At 49.2% G+C, this 5,299-nt stretch overlaps 1 non-coding gene and 1 pseudogene across 1 annotated transcript; both read left to right on the top strand.

Moving 5' to 3' along the window:
- Positions 1-774: 774 nt before the first annotated feature.
- On the top strand, positions 775-929 carry LOC125502192. The gene has a single exon (XR_007280033.1). It is a non-coding gene; the product is annotated as a 5.8S ribosomal RNA (ribosomal RNA).
- A 197-nt stretch (positions 930-1,126) lies between these two features.
- On the top strand, positions 1,127-5,069 carry LOC125502193 (annotated as a pseudogene).
- The last annotated feature ends 230 nt before the right edge of the window (positions 5,070-5,299 follow it).

Below are 5,299 nucleotides of genomic sequence, written 5' to 3'. Positions count from 1 at the left end.
CACCGTGAATCTCACGCAATTATAATCCAGTCAAAAGACACACATGGCACAAGAGGCTACGTTCATTTTACGCGTGTCACGAAAATCGAACTACGTAAAAGCCGAAACGGCTCGTGTCGCACTCACACACGTCGACGACGAACGATCTTGCTATGTCCGTTGGAAAAGAGAAAAAATAATATAAAAATGATATTACAACTAGTGTATCACGGTAAAATATATCGTATGCAGCAGCCAAATACAAACTAAGGCAAAAATGGCTGTGGGTAAAATACTAGAAAAATAAAAGGACATTGCTACTACGCCAACCTACGGGGGCGCAAGAACGAAAACTCTCTTTCCATTTTGGACGATAGCGATGCGGATCGTGATGTCATTCCGCGGCGGAAGGTTGGCGACGAACTTTCGCCCCGTGAAATGCAATTGAGATCTTATTCCTTTCGCGTAACATTACCAAAATCCACGTGCCGTAGTTCCCCCCAGAAACAAAAAATATGGCTCGATCGAATTATCTGCGGCTTCCTCCTCGCACGTGAAGTGTTGTAGAGTACAAGCCGTGCTCGAGCCTTTCGGAGGGGTTCCGCGCTTGATATTGGAATCACATTCGAACTGATCGTACAAAGAAACGCTTGAAGCGAGGTGCACGAATGATCACAAGATTCTTCGCGTCACGACGAGCTGGCGTAACAACCGAACAATTGTCAAAGTGTCTCCTCTGCCCTTCGTTTTGACTCGAGGTGCGGCCAGAGACACGATGCAAAGTGAAAAAACGATTACCCTGAACGGTGGATCACTTGGCTCGTGGGTCGATGAAGAACGCAGCTAATCGCGCGTCTACTTGTGAACTGCAGGACACATGAACATCGACATTTCGAACGCACATTGCGGTCTACGGATGCATATCCCGGATCACGCCTGGCTGAGGGTCGTTACAAAACAAACTACTGCACGTGGCCCCACCTCGCAAGAGGAGCGAGAATCGCGTGCGCAAAAATTGGGCGCTCACCGCTGTGGTCCGCGCGCGAGTCGCGTTTTTTTTTTATTTTGCGCTCCCCCTCTCGATCACACCTTAGTCGTCTCCGTTGAAAAACACACCACGATATGTTTTGTTCGAACGATTCTTTGACGACCTCAGAGCAGGCGAGACTACCTGCTGAATTCAAGCATATTAATAAGCAGAGGAAAAGATACTAACCAGGATTTCCTTAGTAGCGGCGAGCGAACAGGAAATAGCCCAGTACTGAATCCCGCGGTTCTGCCGCTGAGAAATGTAGTGTTTGGAAGGATTCACTTATCCCGGGGCGTCGATCCGAGTCCAAGTCTATCTTGAATGGGGCCACTTACCCGTAGAGGGTGCCAGGCCCGTAGTAACCGGGACGCGCCACGGGAGAATCTCTCCTCAGAGTCGGGTTGCTTGAGAGTGCAGCTCTCAGTTGGTGGTAGATTCCATCTAAGGCTAAATATGACCACGAGACCGATAGCGAACAAGTACCGTGAGGGAAAATTGAAAAGAACTTTGAAGAGAGAATTCAAGAGTACGTAAAACCGGTCAGGGGTAAACCTGAGAAACCCGAAAGATCGAACGGGGAGATTCATCGTCAGCGAAACCGGGTTCGCCGTGGCTCGTGATGCTGGGACCTTGCGTCCACGGCACGCGTCCGCGGTGTTCATGTCCGGCTCATTCGAATTTTATATTGTTACCGGTCGGCGACGCTATTGCTTTGGGTACTTTCAGGACCCGTCTTGAAACACGGACCATGGAGTCTAACATGTGCGCGAGTCATTGGGAGACTCAAACCTGAAGGCGCAATGAAAGTAAAGGTCAGCCTAGCGCCGACCGAGGAAGGATGGGTCGCGTCACGATACGGCCCCGCACTTCCGGGGCGTCTCGTTCTCATTGCGAGAAGAGGCGCACCCAGAGCCGAAAGATGGTCAACTATGCCTGGTCAGGACGAAGTCAGGGGAAACCCTGATGGAGGTCCGTAGCGATTCTGAGGTGCAAATCGATCGTCGGAGCTGGGTATAGGGGCGAAAGACTAATCGAACCATCTAGTAGCTGGTTCCCTCCAAAGTTTCCCTCAGGATAGCTGGCACTCGCGTACAAAATGTACACGAGTCTTATCCTGTAAAGCGAATGATTAGAGGCCTAAGGGCCGAAACGACCTCAACCTATTCTCAAACTTTAAATGGGTAAGACCTCTGGCTTGCTTGAACTATGAAGCCACGAAATTCCGGACCAGAGTGCCAAGTGGGCCACTTTTGGTAAGCAGAACTGGCGCTGTGGGATGAACCAAACGCCGAGTTAAGGAGCCAAAGTCGACGCTTATGGGATACTATGAAAGGCGTTGGTTGCTTAAGACAGCAGGACGGTGGCCATGGAAGTCGGAATCCGCTAGGGAGTGTGTAACAACTCACCTGCCGAAGCAACTAGCCCTGAAAATGGATGGCGCTGAAGCGTCGTGCCTATACTCGGCCGTCAGCGGCAAGAGAGGCGGCTTCGGCCGTCATGAAGCCCTGACGAATAGGAGGGTCGCGGCGGTGTGCGCAGAAGGGTCTGGGCGTGAGCTTTCCTGGAGCCACCGTCGGTGCAGATCTTGGTGGTAGTAGCAAATACTCCAGCGAGGCCCTAGAGGACTGACGTGGAGAAGGGTTTCGTGTGAACAGCCGTTGCACACGAGTCAGTCGATCCTAAGCCCTAGGAGAAATCCAATGTTAATGACGGTGTATTTTTATGCCATTGAACGCATCACGCACGCTGTAAGCTCTCCGTCGATTGGGGGGTGGACGGTTTTTGTTCTACCTTGCGGGCCTTTGCGAAAGCGTTGTCGCCCGGAGGAAAAAACGGATCCGTTCGCGTGCGTGCGCGCGGCTCGAATCGAAACACACCCGTTGGGCGAAAGGGAATCCGGTTCCTATTCCGGAACCCGGCAGCGGAACCGTTTACAAGTCGGGCCCTTGCAGGGAGTAACTATGACTCTCTTGAGGCGAGGTTAAACATAAAACTGCCCTCTAGTCCAAGGGACGCAAGGCCCCGAAAGGTGTTACTGGAGATTGAGAGAGAGGTGTCCAAGCTACGACAATACGCTGGATTGTAGCCTGATAAGGAAAGGGATCGAGGAAAAAGAAGGCCGTGCTGCTGGAAAAGTCGGTATACGGGCGGACCAGGAAAAACGCGTTTTTGGCCTTCTAGAGTGGTCCAAATCGAAGTGACTGCTGAGGGACTTATAAACGCTTATGACCAAGGGCTACTCAGAGCATACCAGAAAAACCTGGAAATCGCAAGAAAAGGGACTGAAAGGGGCCTTGAAAGAAAATGAGACAACATGAAGACCTATAGATCATTGCAAAAGAGGCGTGAAGGCAGAAACATAGCACATATATATCATGCGAATCCTGAAATATAACAAAAAAGACCAACTGAAAACTGTAGAATTGAGAAATTATTACATAGGACTGTATGTAATGTAGTAGAATATACGGACAAAAGAGCACGAATGATAGAGAATGAACAGTCTAAAAATACAAAAAAAAAGCACTCACGCTGAGATGCTAATCCCTCTGCTGGTGGAGCAGACTGACAGGACAAACCTAGAAAAAATGAGCAAAATATTAATGTTTTTGTCAAGATAGCGTATGTTAACAGTAGAGCACAAAATAGGAAATGAAACCGTTTTGGAGGTCAATCCAATAACGTTAGTTCTAATATAAGTGGAATTAATTAGTGGAATTAGTTACATATCTACTCGAGTATCTTTGTACTTTATTACCTCTAAGCTATTCTTTGTTTTCCTTTTTTTTTTCCCCTTCACTCTAGAACTGTAATGCTTTGTATCTTTCTTTAATTTCTACAATGTATTGTCACAATTTGATTCTACCGTATCCATGCGGTTCATGAAAAATAAATGATATTTCTAGCCAAATGCCTCGTCATCTAATTTGTGACGCGCATGAATGGATTAACGAGATTCCCACTGTGCCTATCCACTATCTAGCAAAACCACTGCCAAGGGAACGGATTGGAAAAATTAGCGGGGAAAGAAGACCCTGTTGAGCTTGACTCTAGTCTGGCACTGTAAGGAGACATGAGAGGTGTAGCATAAGTGGGAGATGGTAACATCGTCGGTGAAATACCACTACTTTCATCGTTTCTTTACTCACTCGGTTGGGTGGAGCGCGTGCGTCGAGGACATTCGTCCCAGCTGTCACGGTGTTCTAGAGCCAAGCGCCAAAGAGTGTGTGGGGCGGTACATCTGTCAAAAAATAACGCAGGTGTCCTAAGGCCAGCTCAGCGAGGACAGAAACCTCGCGTGGAGCAAAAGAGCAAAAGCTGGCTTGATCTCGATGTTCAGTACGCATAGAGACTGCGAAAGCACGGCCTATCGATCGTTTTGGCTTGAAGAGTTTTTAACAAGAGGTGTCAAAAAAGTCACCACAGGGATAACTGGCTTGTGGGAACCAAGCGTTCATAGTGACGTTGCTTTTTGATCCTTTGATGTCGGCTCTTCCTATCATTGCAAAGCGAAATTTGCCAAGCGTTGGATTGTTCACCCACCAATAGGGAACGTAAGATGGGTTTAGACCGTCGTGGGAAGGGTTAGTTTCACCCTACCGATGACTTGTCGTTGCAATTAAATCCTGTTCAGTTCGAGAGGAACCGTAGGTTCGGACATTTGGTTCACGCACTAGGTCGAGCGGCCAGTGGTGCGGAGCTACCATCCGTGGGATTATGCCTGAACGCCTCTAAAGCCGTATCCTCTCTAGTCAAACTAGGCAACGATGTTTCTAGGAGTCTCGTCGGTCGGAAAGCTTAAAACAATGTAACTTTACTAGGTGACCGGTCCACGGACCATATATCGCACGAGCCCTGTTTGCCGCGCGAAGCCGTCGGCCGATGTCGGGATTTCCCCGCTCGTTGGCCTGGCTTCAATCGGTCGATCATGGGTCATCCAGTTCGATGTCAAGACTCGGAATCGTCTGTAGACGACTTAGGTACCTGGCGGGGTGTTGTACTCGGTAGAGCAGACCACGCTGTGATCTGTTGAGATTCAGCCCTTGGCTCGGGGATTCATCTTGTCGAAAAGGTTGCGCAGACGCGCGCGTGGGACTTATAAAAAATATGAAAATTTTCCCACACACTTCCTTTCAGCAAATAAGACGCGCAAGGGCGTTGAGCTCGCGAGATCTCCACGCCGGACGAATTCGGCTACCAATATGCGTTAAGAAAACTGCTGTTCCGTTGGTGCGAAGAGTGTCAGTTGTCGTCGGTCGCCAGAGCAGGCGTGATCGGTGACGAGGCGTC

This window comes from Athalia rosae, unplaced genomic scaffold, assembly GCF_917208135.1.
Source record: "Athalia rosae unplaced genomic scaffold, iyAthRosa1.1, whole genome shotgun sequence".
NCBI classification, from domain to species: domain Eukaryota; kingdom Metazoa; phylum Arthropoda; class Insecta; order Hymenoptera; family Athaliidae; genus Athalia; species Athalia rosae.
Note: the sequence above shows the minus strand (reverse complement) of the source record. Positions and strands in the feature narration are given on the sequence as shown.